Source organism: Panulirus ornatus, chromosome 27 (genome assembly GCF_036320965.1).
Source record: "Panulirus ornatus isolate Po-2019 chromosome 27, ASM3632096v1, whole genome shotgun sequence".
In the NCBI taxonomy this organism is placed as follows: domain Eukaryota; kingdom Metazoa; phylum Arthropoda; class Malacostraca; order Decapoda; family Palinuridae; genus Panulirus; species Panulirus ornatus.
In genome coordinates this window covers 262,394-283,322 of record NC_092250.1, presented here as the reverse complement: position 1 = coordinate 283,322, position 20,929 = coordinate 262,394, and the positions used below count along the sequence as shown (strand labels likewise).

General features: G+C 48.5%; 1 long non-coding RNA gene across 2 annotated transcripts in view; it reads left to right on the top strand.

The window, feature by feature from the left end:
- Positions 1–20,929, top strand: part of LOC139757509 (uncharacterized) — a 270,656-nt gene that overhangs the window by 135,871 nt on the left and 113,856 nt on the right. For both annotated transcript variants that reach the window (XR_011714646.1, XR_011714645.1), the window contains exon 5: positions 17,572–17,666. This is a non-coding gene — a long non-coding RNA (uncharacterized lncRNA). The remainder of the gene's footprint in view (positions 1–17,571; positions 17,667–20,929) is intronic.

The following is a 20,929-nucleotide window of genomic DNA, read 5'->3' as shown; positions in this document are numbered from 1 at the left end:
TGGTTTATAAATGAGAGTGATTGGTATTCTGGTGGTTTAAGAGGTGGGGATTAGGGTACTGACGTAACATGGATGGATTGGGGATGCTACTGGTTTATAAATGAGAGTGATTGGTGCTCTGGTGGTTTAAGAGGTGGGGATTAGGGTACTGACGTAACATGGATGGATTGGGGATGCTACTGGTTTATAAATGAGAGTGATTGGTGCTCTGGTGGTTTAAGAGGTGGGGATTAGGTACTGACGTAACGTGGATGGATTGGGGGTGCTACTGGTTTATAAATGAGAGTGATTGGTGCTCTGGTGGTTTAAGAGGTGGGGATTAGGTACTGACGTAACATGGATGGATTGGGGATGCTACTGGTTTATAAATGAGAGTGATTGGTGCTCTGGTGGTTTAAGAGGTGGGGATTAGGGTACTGACGTAACATGGATGGATTGGGGATGCTACTGGTTTATAAATGAGAGTGATTGGTGCTCTGGTGGTTTAAGAGGTGGGGATTAGGGTACTGACGTAACATGGATGGATTGGGGATGCTACTGGTTTATAAATGAGAGTGATTGGTGCTCTGGTGGTTTAAGAGATGGGGATTAGGGTACTGACGTAACATGGATGGATTGGGGATGCTACTGGTTTATAAATGAGAGTGATTGGTGCTCTGGTGGTTTAAGAGGTGGGGATTAGGGTACTGACGTAACATGGATGGATTGGGTAGATGGTGGTTTAGGAGGTGGTGGATTAGGGCAACTGATGGATTAACGTTAGAAAGATTTTGGGGTTCTGGTGGTTTAATGGGTTGTTTGTGTGGAGACGAGAGAGCAATCTGGTAGTTCCCCCCCTCATTAAAGGGGGGGCTAGTTTCCCCTCGTTTGTTATAATAGAGGAGGAGGAGGAGGAGGAGGTGCCTCATGTGTTATAATAAAGGAGGAGGGATGGGTGTGATTGGGGGGGGTGGGGGAGGAGATGGTGTTTGTTGGTCTGTGCAAGAGGCGAGAGAGACAGACGGTTATTATTATTATTATTATTATTATTATTATTATTATAATTATTATTATTATTCTTTTTTCTTTCAAACTATTCGCCATTTCCCGCATTAGCGAGGTAGCGTTAAGAACAGAGAGGACTGGGCCTTTGAGGGAATATCCTCACCTGGCCCCCTTCTCTGTTCCTTCTTTTGGAAAATTATAAAAAATAAAAAAAAACAATTATTATTATTATCATTATTATTATTATTATTATTATTATTATTATTATTATTATTATTATTATTATTATTATCATTATTATTATTATTATCTATCTTTATCTGTCTATCTATCTTTCTATCTGTCTGTCTATCGGTCTATATGCATATCTATCTATCTGTCTATCTGTCTGTCTATCGGTCTATATGCATATCTATCTATCTGTCTATCTGTCTGTCTATCGGTCTAAATGCCTATCTATCTATCTGTCTGTCTATTTACCTGTCTGTCTATGTACCTATCTATCTATCTATCTGTCTGTCTATCTTCTATCTGTCGACCTGTCTATCTATCACCTTTGTGTAAGTACACCGTCCTGGTCTCTGGCGATAGATATATCTCGATAGATATATCTGAACCACTCCCGTAATTACAACGACCAATATGATCATTATCACCCACCACCCACACCCACACCCCACCACACCCACCCCACCCCACACCCACAACCCACCCCGACCCACCACCCCCTCCTCTCTTTTCTTAGGGGGTTGGGATGGGGGGTTGGGGGGAGTAGATGGTGTCTACCAGTATCGCTACCACCATCTACCACCATCTACCAACCCCCCTCTCCCCCCCAGCTGGTGCTGGTGGTGTTGTGGTTGTTCAAGTCTTCACCACCTGTCGCCCTGTTTAGCACCAGCTGTGGTCTTATCACCACCGTTGCCACCATCTGTGCCGGATCTCCAGCTGGTTGTTGTTGTTGCACCACCTGTCTCTGAACCCCCTTTGGCTTTCCCCTCCTGTTATCACCAGCTGTCTGAACCCCCCTCGCTCCCCCTCCTATTATCACCACCATCTGTTTTGGGGCCTGTTCATACCACCCGTTGTCCCTTCAGGTGGTGTTGAACCACCTGGTTCACCACCACCTGTTCCTCCACCACCGGTAAACTGTTACAGCCCCCCCTTTCCCCTACCCCCTCTTACCCCCCCCCCCCGTTACCGTCACCATCTGTTGGGGGCCATGGCGTCCGTCCCACCGTTACCTGCCCGTCTGTTGAACTGTGCCACCTGTTGAAGGTTTCCTTTTACACACACACACACACACACGCACACACAGGAGAGAGAGAGAGAGAGAGAGAGAGAGAGAGAGAGAGAGAGAGAAGCCAACAGCTTTGCGTTGAATGGGGGGGGAGGTAGAGATATCCCCCCCATTCAACGTTGATAAGGGAAACACACGTGTGTGTGTGTGTGTGTGTGTGTGTGTGTGTGTGGATATACAGGAGGGAGGGCGCCCACCCGCCTTGACTCCCTGTTATCAGTGTAACGTACGTGGGTTACGCCCTTTTGTACGGGTCATCAGGTCTGTTTACAGGCGTGGGGGGTCTCTGTACAGGTCATCAGGTCTGTGTAGTAGAACGTGTGGTCTCTGTACAGGTCTGTGTACAGGTGTGGGGCCTCTGTACAGGTCATCAGGTCTGTGTAGTAGAACGTGTGGTCTCTGTACAGGTCTGTGTACAGGTGTGGGGCCTCTGTACAGGTCATCAGGTCTGTGTAGTAGAACGTGTGGTCTCTGTACAGGTCTGTGTACAGGTGTGGGGCCTCTGTACAGGTCATCAGGTCTGTGTACAGGTGTGGGGTCTCTGTACAGGTCATCAGGTCTGTGTAGTAGAACGTGTGGTCTCTGTGCAGGTCATCAGGTCTGTGTAGTAGAACGTGTTGTCTCTGTACAGATGTGGGGTCTCTGTACAGGTCATCAGGTCTGTGTAGTAGAACGTGTGGTCTCTGTACAGGTCATCAGGTCTGTGTAGTAGAACGTGTTGTCTCTGTACAGATGTGGGGTCTCTGTACAGGTCATCAGGTCTGTGTAGTAGAACGTGTGGTCTCTGTACAGGTCATCAGGTCTGTGTAGTAGAACGTGTTGTCTCTGTACAGATGTGGGGTCTCTGTACAGGTCATCAGGTCTGTGTAGTAGAACGTGTGGTCTCTGTACAGGTCATCAGGTCTGTGTAGTAGAACGTGTTGTCTCTGTACAGATGTGGGGTCTCTGTACAGGTCATCAGGTCTGTGTAGTAGAACGTGTGGTCTCTGTACAGGTCATCAGGTCTGTGTAGTAGAACGTGTTGTCTCTGTACAGATGTGGGGTCTCTGTACAGGTCATCAGGTCTGTGTAGTAGAACGTGTTGTCTCTGTACAGATGTGGGGTCTCTGTACAGGTCATCAGGTCTGTGTAGTAGAACGTGTTGTCTCTGTACAGATGTGGGGTCTCTGTACAGGTCATCAGGTCTGTGTAGTAGAACGTGTTTGTCTCTGTACAGATGTGGGGTCTCTGTACAGGTCACATCTTGTTAAACGTGTTGTCTCGTACAGATGTGGGGTCTCTGTACGGGCCCATCAGGTCTGTGTAGTAAACGTTTTGGGCTCTGTACAATTTGGGGTCTCTGTACGGGTTCATCAGGCCCTGTGAGTAGAACGTGTTGTCTCGGTACAGATGTGGGGTCCTGACGGGTCTCGGGTCTGTGAGTAGAACGTGTTGTCTCTGTACAAAAGGGGGGTCTCTGTACAGGTCAATCAGGTCTGTGTAGTAGAACGGGGTTTTTCTCTTTACAGATGTGGGGTCTCTGTACAGGTCACGGGCCCTGTGAGTAGAACGTTTTTGTCTCTGTACAATGTGGGGTCTCTATACAGGTCATCAGGTCTGTGTGTAGAACGTGTTGTCTCTGTACAGATGTGGGGTCTCTGTACAGGTCATCAGGTCTGTGTGCAGGTGTGGGGTCTATGGTCTTTGTTGTCCTGTTGGCCTGTTGTCAAAACCGCTGCCATCCGTTGAACCTCCACCTGTTGGCCTGCTGTCACCACCCATCTGTTGAACCTCCACCTGTTGTCTCAATACCTCCCGTTTACCTGTTGCCACCCCCACCGTCTGTTGAAACCTCCACCTGTTGATTCTTGGCCTCCTGTTGGCCTTCTTTTAACAGCATCACCTGTTGAACCTTCACCTGTTGTCCTGTTATCGCCTCCTGTTGGCCTTCTTTGACCACCACCATTTGTTGAACCTTTACCTGCCATTCCGTTAACGTCTCCTGTTGGCCCGCTGTCTCCCGCCAGTACCACCTGTTGAACCTCTGGGGGGGTCCACCGGTACCACCTCCTCCCCCCACACCTTCCACTACAAACACCACCTGTTGAACTTTCACCTCCGGTCACCACCTGTTGAACACCCCACCCCCCCCACCTCCCCCGCGCCACGCCTAAGACAGCCACCTGTTGAACCTCCACCTGCCCGAGAGTAGACCACCTGTTGCCCCGTTTTCGCCAGCTGTTTGCATGAGTCTCCCCACCTCTCGTAGCACCAGCTGTCCCACCGCACACGCAACACCACCACCTGTTGACTATATCTCACACCCGTCACCAACACCATCTGCTGAACGCCCTCACATAGCACCATCTGTCGAACTCCCTTCCTCAAGCCCCTTCCCCCCACAAAACCACCTGTGTCATACCGTCGGTACAACAGACATATCACCAGCTGTCGAGCCTGCTCCCCCCCCCCCGCCCCCCATCTGGCGCCACGGGATCACCACCATCTGTCGAACCCCTCCCCGTACACCTCACCATCTGGCTGGCTGGGTGAGGGTGGGGGGGTAGGGCCAGCTGTGGCACCCCCCTCGGTCATGTGACCAGACAAAGAGTGTGGGAGTGGGTGGGGGAGATGTGGGGTGGGGTGTGGGTGGTGGGGAGAGGGGAGAAGGTGGGGAGGGGTGTGTTGGAGAGGGGGGAAAAAAAAGGGGGGGGGGTGTGGGTGGGGGGAGAGGGGAAAAAGGTGGGTGTGGGTGGTGTGTGGGGAGAGGGGAAAAGGTGGGGAGGGGTGGTGTGTGGGGAGAGGGAGAAGGTGGGGGGGGGAGGGTGGGTGGGGGGAGAGGGAAAGGTGGGTGTGGGTGGTGGGAGAAGGGGGGAAGGGGGGTGGGTGGTGGGAGAGGGAGGGGGTGGGTGGGGTGGTGGGGAAGGGGAGAAGGTGGGTGGGGTGATGGGGAGAGGGGGGAAAAGGGGGTGTGGGGGGGTGGGGAAGGGGAAAGGTGGGTGTGGGTGGTGGGGAGAGGGGAGAAGGGGGGTGTGGGTGGTGGGGAGAGGGGAAGATGGGGAGGGTGTGGGGGGTGGGGAGAGGGGAGAAGGTGGGGAGGTAAGTTGGCTGTCTTGCTTGGACAAAGGTGACCCCCCCTCCCCCCCAGAGCCCCAAATATTGGGGTCATGTCTCATGTTTGGGTCATTCCCCTGCCCCTTTCCCCCTCCCCCCCTCCACCACCCACCTCCTCCTCCCCCCTCCTCTTCTCCTCCTCCCACCTCCTTTCCTTTCCCCCTTTCCTCCTCCCCCCTCCCCCCACCTCCTCCTCCTCCTCCTCCTCCTCCTCCTCCTCCTCCGCGTCGTAATGTATTGACTGCCTGGATGTACTGAGCCCTTGCTGTATAGTTGCTGGTAATACAGCTGTTGTTGTTGGAAGAGGAGGAGGAGGGGGGGAAGGGGGGTCTCTCTGGCATGGTTACTGTCATAATTGTATTTTGGACGACATGGGGTAACCTTAAACACCCCTCTCTCTCTCTCCCCTTCTCTCTCTCTCTCTCTCTCTCTCTCTCTCTCTCCTCTCTTCTCTCTCTCTCTCTCTCTCTCTCTCTCATCATCCCACTGTCACACCGCGCACTGGGAATGACAAGTGTTATGACCCGAACGCGCGACGTGAACGCACGAATTGAACGCAAGATGTGAACGCGCGATAATCGAGACGCACGCTGTGAACGCACGGCCAAGCCCACCCCTCCTGAACCCCCCCCCCCCCCGCAGCGTTGCGTTCCAGCCGGACCCGCGTTCAACCACTTGGATCAGCACGTGGAGGCCCCAGGGTGGGTTACCTCCCCCGTGTACACACACACACACGGGGGAGGTACTGGACGGGCCCCGTGTGTGTGTGTGTGTGTGTGTATCACCTGCCCGTGTATACACGGGAGAGAGAGAGAGAGAGAGAGAGAGAGAGAGAGAGAGAGAGAGAAGAAAAGGGGGAGAAGAAGAGAGAGAGAGAGAGAAAAAAGGGGGAAAGAGAGAGAGAGAGAGAAAAGAGAGAGAGAAAGAAGAGAGAGAGAGAAGAGAGAGAGAGAGGAAGGGGGAGGAGAGAGAAGAAGAAGAGAGAGATAGAAGGGGGGAGAAAGGGTAGGGGAGGGGGAAGGAGGGAGGGGAAGGGAGGGGAAGAAAAGGGGTGGTTTTGGGAATCCTTTGGCGTTTTTTAATTTTGCGCTGCTTGCCCCCCCCCCCCCCGGGGGCTCGGGGGGTATAACTTCACAAACCCCCCCCACCTCACCCTGCCCAAAGATCCCCCCCCCCCCCCCCCCCCCCTTTTCCCTTGGGAGGGCCTGTCCCGCCCCCCCCACCCCACTCACCCAACCCGACTCCCTTCCCCTTCCATCACCCCCCCCCCCCCCCCTTCCTCTCTTCCCCCTCCCCTCTCTCTCCTCCCCCCTCTCACCCTCTCTCTCTCTCCTCCCTCATCCTCCCCCTCCTCCCTCTCCCCTCTCCTCTCCCACGCACCCTCCCATGAAATGACCCCCCCCCCCTCCCTTTCCCCCCCCTAACCCACCTATTGCATTCCCACTAGAGTCGTATCCCCGGAACATGTGAAAAACACACCCCCTCTCTCTCCCCTCTCTCACCCTCTCTCTCTCTCCCCCCTTTTCTTTTCCCTCTTCCCTTCTTTTCATCTCTCCTCCTCTCTCTCTTCCATCCCTTTTAAACTCACTCTCCCCCCTCTCACTCACTTCCTTCCCCATACACGGGCTTTGTGCCCACCCCCACGACCATAGCCGGAGATTGGACACATGAGCGTGGCCAGGCGTGGTGGCGATGGTCTTGCAGTATTGTCTGCCGAGACTACAATGATCCGCGCCCCCCAGCCCCCCCGCCCCCCTCCCCCTCTTACCCCCTTCTTCTTGCCCCACCGGGAACAATGGGTCCCCTTTTCTCTCCCCTTTCCCTTCCCAATCCCCCTTCCCTTTTTCCCCCTGTAGAGAGTTGGGGGAAAAGGAGGTAGGTTGGGGGGAGGAAGAGAGAGAGAGAGAGAGAGAGAGAGAGAGAGAGAGAGAGAGGAGAGAGAGAAGAGAGGAAGAAAAGGGGGAATGAATAATCGATTTAGAACTTTATATAAAATATATAAATATATATATATATAATAATATAAAATATATAATATATAATATATATAAAATATATATGTTAATATTTTAAAATATATATATTATATAAAAATATATTATTTGAAAACTTTATATAATCCCTTTTAAAATATATATATATATATATAAATATATATTATATATATATATAATATATATATATAATAATTTAAAATATAAATCCGATTTGCAGGGGGAAAAATTGTTTGTGTGTATATAATATTATATATTATATATATATTAATATATAATATTAAAAATATATATATTTTTTTAAAAATATTTTATATAAAAATATATATAAATAATTTTTTTAATATATATATATATTATATAATATATATATATAATACATAACCCTAATAAATATTTCCTTAGAGGGCCTAGTGTGAAGTAGTCAAAGAAAATTGTTAGAGAAAATGGGAGAAACCCAAAATTGAAGTGTGGGCCCTGGTATGTGAATGGGCTATAAGCCAAAAAGTGACTGTGAATGTGGGGAAAGTATATTGATTTTTTATGTTAGTTGGGAAAAGTTTAAAAAAATGTGGCGGGGGTGGGGGGGGTTCCCAAAAATGAGAACCCCTCCATATAGTGGGCAGTTTTATTACACACACACAACACACACACACACACACAACACACACTCGTTATTATTATAAAATTATGGGTTTAAAAAAATATTATTATTATTAAAAATTTTTATTTTTAAATTTTTATTATTATGTTTTTTATTATTATTTTTTATTTTTTATTATATTTTTATATATTAAATTTTTAATGTTTTTATTTTTATTATTATTTTTTATCATCATTATTGTTTTTATTATTAATTGGGTTTTTATTGTGGGGGTTGTTGTTTGTTGCTGTTTTAAATTTTTTTTGTTTAGTATGGACCCAGATTCCCTTTATGGGGGGTCCCGCACCCCAAGGTCTGCGCTCCGGAAGGGGCCCGGGAAGTTTGGGGCCTTCTTTCTCCCTGAGTGCAGTATGGAAGCGCAAGATATACTCCTTTCCGTCCCCTGTGCGTGGTGGTAAACCCCCTCTCTCTCTCTCTCTCTGCCTTGCGTTGTGGCCACGTCTCAGGGTTTTTTTTTGAGGCTTGTAACAGGTGTATTTATTTTAGGGCTGCATTTTGTCAGGAAAAAGAAATTTAAATTTATCCTTGGGGAAATGTACGGGGGAATTGGCTTTACTCAGGTCCTTTATTTTTCCCCGCCTTCTTCTGTTTTTACTAAAGTAATTTCCCCCATTTTTTTTTCTTGCCTTCTGTTTTTAAATAAAAGTAATCCCCCTTTTTCTCTGCCTTTTTTTTTTTTCTAATGTAATTCCTCATCTCCTTTTCTTTTCCCTTTTCCTTTTCTTTTTTTTGTTCCTTTCCCGCCTTCTTTTTGTTTACTAATTAATCCCCCTATTCCCCCCCCTTCTTCTGTTTTTACTAATGTAATCCTCTATTTCCCCCTGCCTTCTTCTGTTTTTACTAATGTAATCCTCTATTTCCCCCTGCCTTCTTCTGTTTTTACTAATGTAATCCTCTATTTCCCCCTGCCTTCTTCTGTTTTTACTAATGTAATCCTCTATTTCCCCCTGCCTTCTTTTTTTACTAATGTAATCCTCCATTTTCTCTGCCTTCTTCTGTTTTTACTAATGTAATTCTCCATTTTGCCTCCTTCTGTTTTTACTAATGTAATCCTCCATTTTCTCCTCCCTCCTTTTTTTTCTAATGTAATTCTTGCCATTTCTTCCTTTTATTAATGTAATCCTCCAATTTCTCTGCCTTCTGTTTTATTAATGTAATCCTCCATTTTCTCCGCCTTCTGCTTTACTAACCCTCCTCATTTCTCTCTTCTACATATTACATTCCGTGAGCATTGCTTTAGTAATGTAATCTTCCCATATTTCTCTACACCGGCAACTTTACTAATGTAATCCCGTAATTTGTCTTCCTCGGCTACTTAAAAAATGTGATTCATCTGCTCTTCCCGTAACACCAGCTCGCGAAATAAGACCAATTCTGAGGTAGGAACTGGTATATTATATACGGTTATATAATGACTTGATGATGTAAAGATGGACGTGTGAGCTCAAGCCAGAGAGATGAAGGATGAGGGAGATAATCATTGAACCAAGAAGAAGGAGGAGGAAGGAGGAGGATGTACGTAGAAGGAGGAGGAGGAAGGAGGTGGATGTACTAGAAGGAGGAGGAGGATGTACATAGAAGAAGGAGGAGGAGGATGTACGTAGAAGGATGAAGGAGGAGGATGTATGTAGAAGGAGGAGGAGGAAGGAGGAGGATGTACGTAGAAGGAGGAGCAGTGGTGGTGGTGTTCGTGTTGGCAGGGCCTCTAGACTGATGGATAACAGGGATGGAGAGGCCCTGGGAGGGAGGGAGGGGGATGGAGGGAGGGAGGGAGGGAGGGTGTATATATGCTGCTGCCCTCATTGTCCACCGTATATAAAGCCTTCGTCAGTTCTATTATTGAACCTCCCTCCCTCCCTCCCCTCCCTTTCCCTCCTCAGCTATCCCTCCCTCCCTCTCCCTCTCTCTCTCCCAGAGGCCCCCAATTGTCTTCCTCTCTCACCCCTTTCCCTCTCTCTCTCTCTCTCTCTCTCTCTCTCCCCTCTCTCATCTCCTCTCTCTCTCTCTCCCTCTCTCTCTCTCTCTTTCTCTCCTCTCTCTCTCTCCCATCCCACCACCCCGCCTCCTAGTACAAAAACCCAAACTGGCCTCACCTATCTCCACCATTCCCCCACATTATATATATATATTATATATAATATATATATATATATATAATATATATATATATATACATTCCCTGAGCACCGACCCGGCCATAAGGGTCTTGAAGAAGTGGAGGAGACTCAGCCGATGGCTCTTAAGCTATGAAGAGCAGCTGGCTCTCTGAACCACCTGCCTCGTAGCCACTAGAGAACCACCTGCCGCTCACTCCAGCTGCCACTCTCCTCCCCATCTCCCACCCGAGATGGATCGCCCCAGTTTGGGGAGAATGTATATACACGGGGTGGAACTATGGTTAGGTACAGGGTTCGACGCCCCAATCACCCCCATCACCCCGTTACCCCCATCGCCCCGTCGCCCCTTCACCCCTTTACCCCGTCACCCCCTCACCCCTTCACCCCGTCACCCCTCACCCCGTCGCCCCATCACCCCCTAACTCCATCACCCCCTAACCCCCTCACCCCGTCACCCCCGTCACCCCATCACCCCCTCACCCCGTCACCCCGTCGCCCCATCACCCCATCACCCCGTAATCCATCGTCCAGCTGGTGTGGGTTAGCTAGATGGAGTCCCTGCTACCTGGATGGATGGGAAGCGAGTACCTAGATGGAGGAGGGCACAGGGCGCGTCAGGCTCCCACTTACGTAGATGGAGACCTATGTGGTTACACAGATGGTGGACGAGATGATAATTATTATATAATTCATTTTGTGATTATGATAATTATAATTGAATTATAATCGTCGGGATGAGTCTCGCTTTCGAAATGGATTATCATTATTATTGTTTTTTATTATTTATTTTTATTTGTTATTTTGTGGAATGTTTGACCTTCTTAGAGAAGGTCGTGAGAGATGGAGGCTAGAGGGAGTCTGGTCGCCCAGCCCAGCTGGTAGCGAGATGGAGTGTCGCCTTTCCCTCTAGGTCCAGGTGGCTCAGACAGATGGAGCTTCGTGTGTAGATAGATGGAGTCGCTGTGCCCAGGTGGCTCAGACAGATGGAGCTTCGTGTGTAGATAGATGGAGTCGCTGTGCCCAGGTGGCTCAGACAGATGGAGCTTCGTGTGTAGATAGATGGAGTCGCTGTGCCCAGGTGGCTCAGACAGATGGAGCTTCGTGTGTAGATAGATGGAGTCGCCGTGCCCAGGTGGCTCAGACAGATGGAGCTTCGTGTGTAGATAGATGGAGTCGCTGTGCCCAGTTCCCAGTGATCCATACCCGGATAACACGGGGTATATCATCATGTGGTATGCGATATACTCGTGGGTTATACTCGTGTGCTATACTCGTGGGTTATACTCGTGTGTTATACTTGTGTGTTATACTTGTGTGTTATACTTGTGCGATATACTCGTGTGCTATACCCGTGTGTTATACTCGTTATAACACTCGTGTGTTATACTCGTGGGTTATACTCGTGCGCTATACCCGTGTGTTATATTCGTGTGTTATAATCGTATGTTATACTCGTGTGTTATACTCGTGCGTTATACTCGTGTGCTATATTCGTGGGTTATACTCTTGTGTTATACTCGTGTGTTATTCTCGTGTCATTCGTAGTATGCGGTTTGATGGTATGCGAGTATGATAGTTGTGGTGGTGGAGTTAAAGGTTGGGGGGGCGGGGTTGGGGTTGGGGGTGGGCTGGTTTAGAGAGAGGCATTAGATTCGTCCCCCATGGAAGAGAGAAGAGCGAGGGGTGACCTGATCATAACCTCTGGGTCTTTTGAAGTAGAATGTAGATCATACCCCCACTACCGCAAGGGGGGGGGGCGGGGGGTGCTCTGCTCCTCCTCACACCACCCCTCCTCTCTCCCCTCCCCTCCCCTCCCCTCGTCTCCCCTCCCCTCCCCTCGTCTCCCCTACCCTCTCCCCTCTCCCCTACCCTTTCCCCCGCCCCCCCCCCTTTAGTTTTTTCCAAACAATGGAGGCGACAAAGGAAGAGTAACAAGCCTCTCTCTCCCCCCCCTTCCTCTTCCCCCTTTCCCCCTTTCCCCCCTTCCCCCTTCCCCTTCCCCCCTCCCCCCCCTACACACAACGGATGGGGCTACGAGATCGTGTTTCTGTTTCTCAAGGCTCGGCGGCCGCCCCCCCCTCCCCCCCCCCCTCTCTCCTCTCCCCTCACTCATCTCCTCTCATCTCTCTCTCTGTCTCTCTCTCTCTCTCTCTCTCTCTCCTCCCGTTGCCGTTCCCACCCGTTGATTGATGGAGCCGCGCACCCCCCCCGCCACCCCAACCCCCTCCTCTTCCCACTCCTCCCCCCTCTCCCCCCCCCTCTCCCCCTCCTCTCCCCTCTCCCCCCCCTCCTCTCCCCTCCTGGTGACTTTGGCGACAACGCTTTTGCCCCGTTCGATCTTACTTACCTTCTCTCTCTCTCTCTCTCTCCCCTCTTTCCCCCCTTCCTTCCCCCTCTCTCCCCCTTCTCCCCTTCTCCCATCTCCTCCCCCCCTCCTCTACCACCTCCTCCTCGTGAAGGGGGGGGGGAGGTGTTCCCGCTGCCGCCACCACCTCCTCAAACCCCCCCCACACCCCACCCCCCTCCGTCCCCTCACACCCCTCCCCCCTTCAAGGGTAAGATGAATGACAATAGATGGTATAGGTAGGTAGGTAAGTAGGGGAAAGGTGGGAAGGGAAGGGAAGGGGTGGGAGGGAGGGAGGGTGGTGGAAAGGTAAGGTAATGGAAGGGAAGGGAAGGGGGGCGCGGCGCTGGCCAGGTAATACATACATACATCGTCGTCTACCCCAGCCGAGGTGAGGAAGGGGGAAGATGATGGTCGGTCTGTGTTTTGCGTCGAGTGGAAATTCACCCTTCGAGTGAGAGAGAGAGAGAGAGAGAGAGAGAGAGAGAGAGAGAGAGAGAGAGAGAGAGAGAGAGAGTGGTCAGTGTGCTGGAATTGACGAGGGGGGAGGGGTGTGTGTGTGGGGGGGTAGAGATGAGAGTCGGGAGTTGAAGTAGAGGGGGGGGGGAGGAGGAGGGTAGTTAGTAGGGGGGGTTAGGGAGTGGGAAGAGGGGGGTGTGAGTGGGGGGAAGGGGTGGGTGTGTGGGGGGGGTGGAAATGTGGGGGGTGTGGGGGTGATGGTGGCAAAGGCTTGCCCTGCAGTGGGAAAGATCGGTTGGGGGATTTGCATGGAAGGGGGGGGGGGGGGTAACCATAGTGTGGGATGGCTTATATACCAGTGGAAGGGGAAGGGGGGGATGATGGGAGAGAGAGAGAGAGAGAGAGAGAGAGAGAGGGGCATGGGAGATATATATATATATATATATATATATATATATATATATATATATATATATATATATATATATGGATGATGTGATGGGGGGAAGGGGGGGTGGAAAAGGAGGAGGAGGAGGAGGTGGGAGGGGAAGTTGGGGAGGAGGTCAGCATGCAATTCGCGAGGCCAAGTGTGGCACACACACACACACACACACACACACACACACACACTCACACACACACACACACAACAGCAGCTGGTGGGTGGTGGGCCATGCACGTGGTCACTGCTGTGGCAACAGGAGCTAGGAAACGGGACAACAGGGAGATAGATAGATAGATGGGTCCGTGCTTGCACCAACAGGGAGATAGATAGATAGATGGGTCCGTGCTTGGACCAACAGGGAGATAAATAGATGGGTCCATTCTTGGTCCATCAGGGAGATAGATAGATAGATGGGTCCGTGCTTGCACCAACAGGGAGATAGATAGATAGATGGGTCCGTGCTTGGTCCAACAGGGCGATAGATAGATAGATGGGTCCGTGCTTGGACCAACAGGGAGATAGATAGATAGATGGGTCCGTGCTTGCACCAACAGGGAGATAGATAGATAGATGAGTCCGTGCTTGGTCCAGCAGGCAGATAGATAGATAGATGGGTCCGTTTTCCTTATGAACGCAGCGGTCAGCGTTCATCGCCTCGCCTGTTCATGACGGCCGAGTTCAATACGACGGATGCTGAAGCGCCTTCCTCAATTGGCCGGGCGCGTCCGGCCAAGGGGGGGGGGGGGTGACGTCACACCCCCCCGGCAGGCCGTGACGTCATCTAGGCGCACTAGATGTCTCTAGGTGACGTCATCTAGGCGCTCTGGATGTCTCTAGGTGACGTCATGGTGCGCGGGCGTACGACCCTTTGATCAGCGTCGGTACGACTTGTACCCACGGTCAGCTACAGGCCCCCCCCTCTCCCCCCCCTACAGCCGCAGCCGCACCGACGCCGACGCCGCCTGCGGCGTCGTCGTCGTAGACTTGGGTGCGGGAGACGCCCCAGGCCCTCCGTCATCAAGCGTCTTGACGTACGACGTAAGCGTGACGCGCACATGGCAGGAAGGCATCGTCTACGTCGTCCCCCTTCCCCCCCCTTTGGCGTTGTCCCCCCCCTAACCTTCCCCCTTTGGCGTCGGGTGGGGGTGATGGGGGGTTGAGGGTATGTATGCCCCGGGACAGCCAGCCCCGCTCCCGTCACCTGCCCCGGGACAGCCAGCCCCGCTCCCGTCACCTCCAACAACCTGATTGAACAGAGGTGTTGGCTCACATGGACACACACAGGCATGTAGGAGGAGGAGGAGGAGGGGGGTCGGTCTCTTCCTCCTCCTCTTCCTCTTCCTCCTCTTCTTCCTCCTCCTCTTCCTCCTCTTCTTCCTCCTCCTCTTCCTCCTCCTCTTCCTCCTCCTCTTCCTCCTTCTCTTCTTCCTCCTCCTCCTCTTCTTCCTCCTCTTCTTCCTCCTCTTCTTCCTCCTCCTCTTCCTGCTCTTCTTCCTCCTCTTCTTCCTCCTCTTCCTGCTCTTCTTCCTCCTCGTCCTCCTCCTCTTCCTCCTCTTCCTCCTGTGTTCACCCTATGTGCCTCTTCCTTGCTCCTCCTCCCTTGGGGCGTGGTGGACCCAAGTCTTGTGGGCGCTCCCTGGGCCAGCCTTCCCCCCGGCTTTCCTGGTTCTCATTGTTCCCTAATGCATAGCTTCCTCCTCCTCCTCCTCCTCCTTCCCTCCCCCCCATTCATCCCCCCCCTCCTCCCCCAGTCGGTCGTTCCGTCGTGTTGGTCGTTGATGGAGGGGGGGGGACGTGTGTCCCCCCCCTCCACCCACACCCTTATCCTAATCAGCAGTGGAAGTAGTGTGTCCCCCCCACCCCACCTAACACCCCCCCCTTCCCCTCCACGCCCACCCACCCCAGGGGATCCCCCCCCCCCATTGCCTGTCTTGCCTCTTATCATCTCTACGATAATGAGTGATCATTAACTCTCTAACTCTGTTCATTCTTGAGTAAGTCATTTTCACTCTATATACTCCATTCCTCTTTCCTTTTCCTTTCCCCTTACCCCCCCTTTCTTGAGTCTAATGTTGTTTTCCATCTTTTTCTCGCACTGAACACCTATCCTCGTTTGAATTTGGACTCGCGCAGCATCTCAGACTGGGGAAACCAGCGTGCTCTCTTGGTATATACTTTTCGTCTTCCTTCCTATATACTTTTCATATCTCTCTCTCTCCCTATATATATACTTCCTACATGAGCCCCTCATATTCATCTCTGTGTCCAATTGTTCTTTCATTTCTCGTATTCCCCCCCCCCTCCCCCCTCCCCCTTCAGCCGAGAATATGACCCTGGGAGGGATGTATCCTTGGCTCCTATAACCACCCCGTGTTGTTGTATATCACAACAGGTACAATATGAATATCGCTCTACTGCTACAGAGATTAATACGGCCCTGCTTTGCCCGTATACGCACACGGGGGAAGGGGGGGGGGGCGACGTATATACGTGGAACATGACCCGTGGGAGGACCCCACTTTCTGAGAAGAATCCCATGTACGCATGTACGCATCGATGATGAGAGCGTGTATGTCCGGAATGCGTATATGCGTATACGCAAAATCACCTGGACCTTGATATTCGTACATAACGCGTGACACTCCCGTGTGCATACGTCTATGATTTAAGTGTATTCATATGTATGCAGGGTATACGTGTATGCTCAGCCGGCAGTATACATCCATGTATAAGTCGAACGCGATAGAATGAATGAATTGATGAATGAATTATATATATATATATATATATATATATATATATATATATATATATATATATATATATATATATATATATATATATATATATGGCTCCCTCTCACCATTAAGCCTGGGCCACAGTGGCCACCTACCACCACCACACAGCCCGGGGCCACAGTGGCCACTCGCCACCACCACCACACAGCTCCTGGCCACAGTGGCCACCTCCCACCACCACCACCACACAACCCGCGGGCCACCGTGGCCACCTACCACCACCACACAGCCCGGGGCCACAATGGCCTCCACCCACCACCACCACACAGCCCCGAGGCCACAGTGGCCATCACCTCCCACCACCACCACACAACCCGCGGGCCACCGTGGCCACCTCCCCCCCCGTCGCCCGCATACAAGGCACTTGACCCTTTAAGCGTAGGTCATGAGAGGGGCCTCGTACCACTGGCCTAACCCCCCTCCCCCCCACCCCCCTCCTCCTCCTCCTCCTCCGCTCCCTCCTCCCTCCTCCTCCTCCTCCCTCCTCCTCCCAGTTATCCGACACTGACTTATCCGAACACTCTTGTTCATACGTAGCTCCGTTTATCCGGACTTTAGGTCATACGGATACAACTACAGATATTTTTTTTGATCGTGTCATCAATTCGTGTTTTGATCCGCATATCTGAACATCCCATATATATATATATATATATATATATATATATATATATATATATATATATATATATATATATATATATATATATTCCTATGAGTCCACGGGGAAAAGGAAACACGATAAGTTCCCAAGTGCACTTTCGAGTAATAATCACATCATCAGGGGAGGCACAAGAGAGAAATATAATAGTCAGTTGATATACATCGAAGAGACGAAGATATATATATATATATATATATATATATATATATATATATATATATATATATATATATATATATATATATATATACTATCCCTGGGGATAGGGGAGAAAGAATACTTCCCACGTATTCCCTGCGTGTCGTAGAAGGCGACTAAAAGGGGAGGGAGCGGGGGGCTGGAAATCCTCCCCTCTCGTTTTTTTTTTTTAATTTTCCAAAAGAAGGAACAGAGAAGAGGGCCAGGTGAGGATATTCCCTCAAAGGCCCAGTCCTCTGTTCTTAACGCTACCTCGCTATCGCGGGAAATGGCGAATAGTATGAAAAAAAAAAAATATACATATATATATATATATATATATATATATATATATATATATATATATATATATATATATATATACTTTCTTTTGAATATACGTCTTTAGGTGATTTCAGCAGCATTTATTTGGCTGTGGTGTGCACTGTAGGATTAATTAGTGTGTGTGTGTGTGTGTGTGTGTGTGTGTTGGGTTGACGACAATGCTGGAGTTCTTGTTTTCTTCCCACAGTCTCTCTCCCTGCGCGTTTGAAGTTCCCGTCGCCTCCACCACCACCGCTACCACCTTCCTGGCTGACGTCCCTCTCCCTCTACCATCCCAGTTAGGTAAGTTTTGTACACTTGCCTCTCTCTCTCTCTCTCTCTCTCTCTCTCTCTCTCTCTCTCTCTCTCTCTCTCTCTCTCTCTCTCTCTCTCTCTCTCTCTCTCGTCACTGGTCTCAGGGGGTTCCGTCGGGTTCGGTCTGCTGTTGTGGGTTTAGATAGGCTGTGGTGTGGAGAAGAGGGGTGGGATAATGATAACTGGTGAATTACCCTTGATAGTAACAACCTCTTGATAAAGGATTTAATAGTAATTAACCTCTTGATAAAGGATTTAATAGTAATTAACCTCTTGATAAAGGATTTAATAGTAATTAACCTCTTGATAAAGGATTTAATAGTAATTAACCTCTTGATAAAGGATTTAATAGTAATTAACCTCTTGATAAAGGATTTAATAGTAATTAACCTCTTGATAAAGGATTTAATACTAATTAACCTCTTGATAAAGGATTTAATAGTAATTAACCCCTTGATAAAGGATTTAATAGTAATTAACCTCTTGATAAAGGATTTAATAGTAATTAACCCCTTGATAAAGGATTTAATAGTAATTAACCTCTTGATAAAGGATTTAATAGTAATTAACCTCTTGATAAAGGATTTAATAGTAATTAACCTCTTGATAAAGGATTTAATACTAATTAACCTCTTGATAAAGGATTTAATAGTAATTAACCTCTTGATAAAGGATTTAATAGTAATTAACCTCTTGATAAAGGATTTAATACTAATTAACCCCTTGATAAAGGATTTAATCAGGTTTCTCTCGCGCGTCGTCTGGAATGCCCTGCCTTTCTCCGTCCTGTGAAAAAAGCGCGCGAATCTTAGTTCGCCCGACGGCCGCCAATGTTTACAGATGTCGCCACTTGACACTGCTTGCCCCACCATGTCGCTGCTACTCTCCTTCTTTCTCTTTCTCTTTTCCCCTACGTGACTTTGTGGCCCTTTTATTTAGTTTTATTATTTATCACTACAGGTGTAAATGAGCTGCCTTGACATGTAGATAACTCAGGTATATGTAGTATATATAAATATGTATGTAATTAATACGGTATATCAAAACCGTATGTTCTTTTAAGATATAATTGTATGTGTTTTCTTATTCATTTTCCCCTCTTATTATTTTTTTAGCATATCGCTTGTTACTATTTATTACTTTATTGATTACTGGTTGGCTTTCGGTATGTCCCTGTGTCCTGAAGGGTGGTTTTTGGGGGGCGGGGGGCCTTTGTTAACCACTGGAACAGCCATTCATCACCCTTTTTTGGGTCTCCGTATCTTACCACTGTGGAGAGGTGGTTCAGTGGCGAGGTCAAGGTAGGTGATTACAACTGGTAATTGGCAAGGTCAAGGTAGGTGATTACAACTGGTAATTGGCAAGGTCAAGGTAGGTGATTACAACTGGTAATTGGCAAGGTCAAGGTAGGTGATTACAACTGGTAATTGGCAAGGTCAAGGTAGGTGATTACAATTGGTAATTGCACTGTTGTGCGTCTGTTACCACTGTCACGAGTGATTTGATTACGATGGTTGGTGAATACCATGATTTTTGATTACTATCAATTACTTTGATTACTGTGTACCTGTAGTGTTAAGGAGCAGATAATGTAATTCACTGTCTCCGAATTACATTTAAAAATGAAAAAGACATTGAAGTTCTTGATAGAGATGTAGGAACTGTATGTAAACTCTAGATCCCCCACAGAAGTCGGGCTCCAGGGTTAGAGGAACTGAATGTTGGGTGGGAATAAAATGGGACAGAAATTTAACTCTTGTGTGTCAGTGATTTTGACACTTTGTTTCACTTCTGACATGTGTGTGTTGTGGTGTTCGTGGGTGAGTTGATAATGCTGACTCTCTCCTTCTCTCTCTCTCCTCTCTCTCTCTCTCTCTCTCCTCTCTCTCTCTCTCTCTCATCTATCTATCTACTCTCTCTATCGCCGCATGGCCTCCGCAACTTTATCTATGCGTATACCTCCCTATTTATATATATACTATTATTATCTATCTATTATATCTAATACAGAGAAGTGTCTGAGAATATCCTCAAAGGCCCAGTCCTCTGTCTAATACTCTCTATCGCGGGAAATGGCGAATTAGTAGAAAAAAGAATATATATATATATATATATACTATATATATATATAGTATATATATATATATATATATATATTATATATATATATATATAACCCCCGGCACTGTTCACACTTCCGGCTTCCGGACACAGCCAGCCCTTCATTCAACAGGTTTCACCATTTAAAGTTCACTGGCGGGGTTAGAAAACGAGAGAGACGTATTCCTGTGTTCCGTAAAATCCCCCCAACCCCCACTAAACCCCACCTCCCCCACCCCATTCCCTGTATTGGGGTGTATACTACAGTAGATACACCGGGATTTATATACCCGTGACTCATAGGAATATAATTATATATATATAAAATAATATATATATATTAAAATAAATATATTATAATATATAATTATATATATAAGACAACGATATGTAGGCGGAGGGTTAGGCAACATAATTTTAATCACTTCAAATAATTGTTATTTATAATTATCAACACAATTACCAGTTAATTAGATAGTTAAATATTAAAGATGTAGTTAATTGGTTGTACCCGGGGGAAAGTGTTTTTATGTGTGCTGTAATGCTGTTGTATATCCTGTGGTCTCGTACGCTGTAGGGTTTAATGATACGATGTATGTGGTGATATATATAATATATTTTATAAAATATATCTAAAAATATATAAAATAAATATATATAAATATATGTTAGATGAGGGTTTTTGTTTAAACGGGCGCTGAACATGGGCGCCAGTGAATTCCATTGCCATGTCTCTCTCTCTCCTCTCGTCTTCTCTCTCTCTTCTCTCTCTCTTCTCTCTCTCTCTCTCCTCTCTCTCTCTCGTGTCTGGTGCTGGTGTAAGGGCCGCTGCGCGCGCGCGGTGTCTATGGTGACATGACGGGTGTACCTATTGTGTAAAAGTAGTGTGTGTTTTGGTGTGTGGGGATGTGTGTGTGATGGTTTTGTGATGTGTGGTGTTGGGGTGTGTGTGTGTGTGTGTGTGTGTGTGGTGTTTTTGAGTGGGGCGCCTGCGCGACGGGAGGAGGAGGTCAGGGCTTCCTGCCCTCTGCCCGGTGGGCCTTAGACCTTGCCACATTATGCTACCGCCACGACTGTCTTCGTCTCGCTTTTCCTCCCGAAACCTCCCGGTCTCGGCTTCGTCCCCCGGGAGGAGGACGCCAACTCTCTTT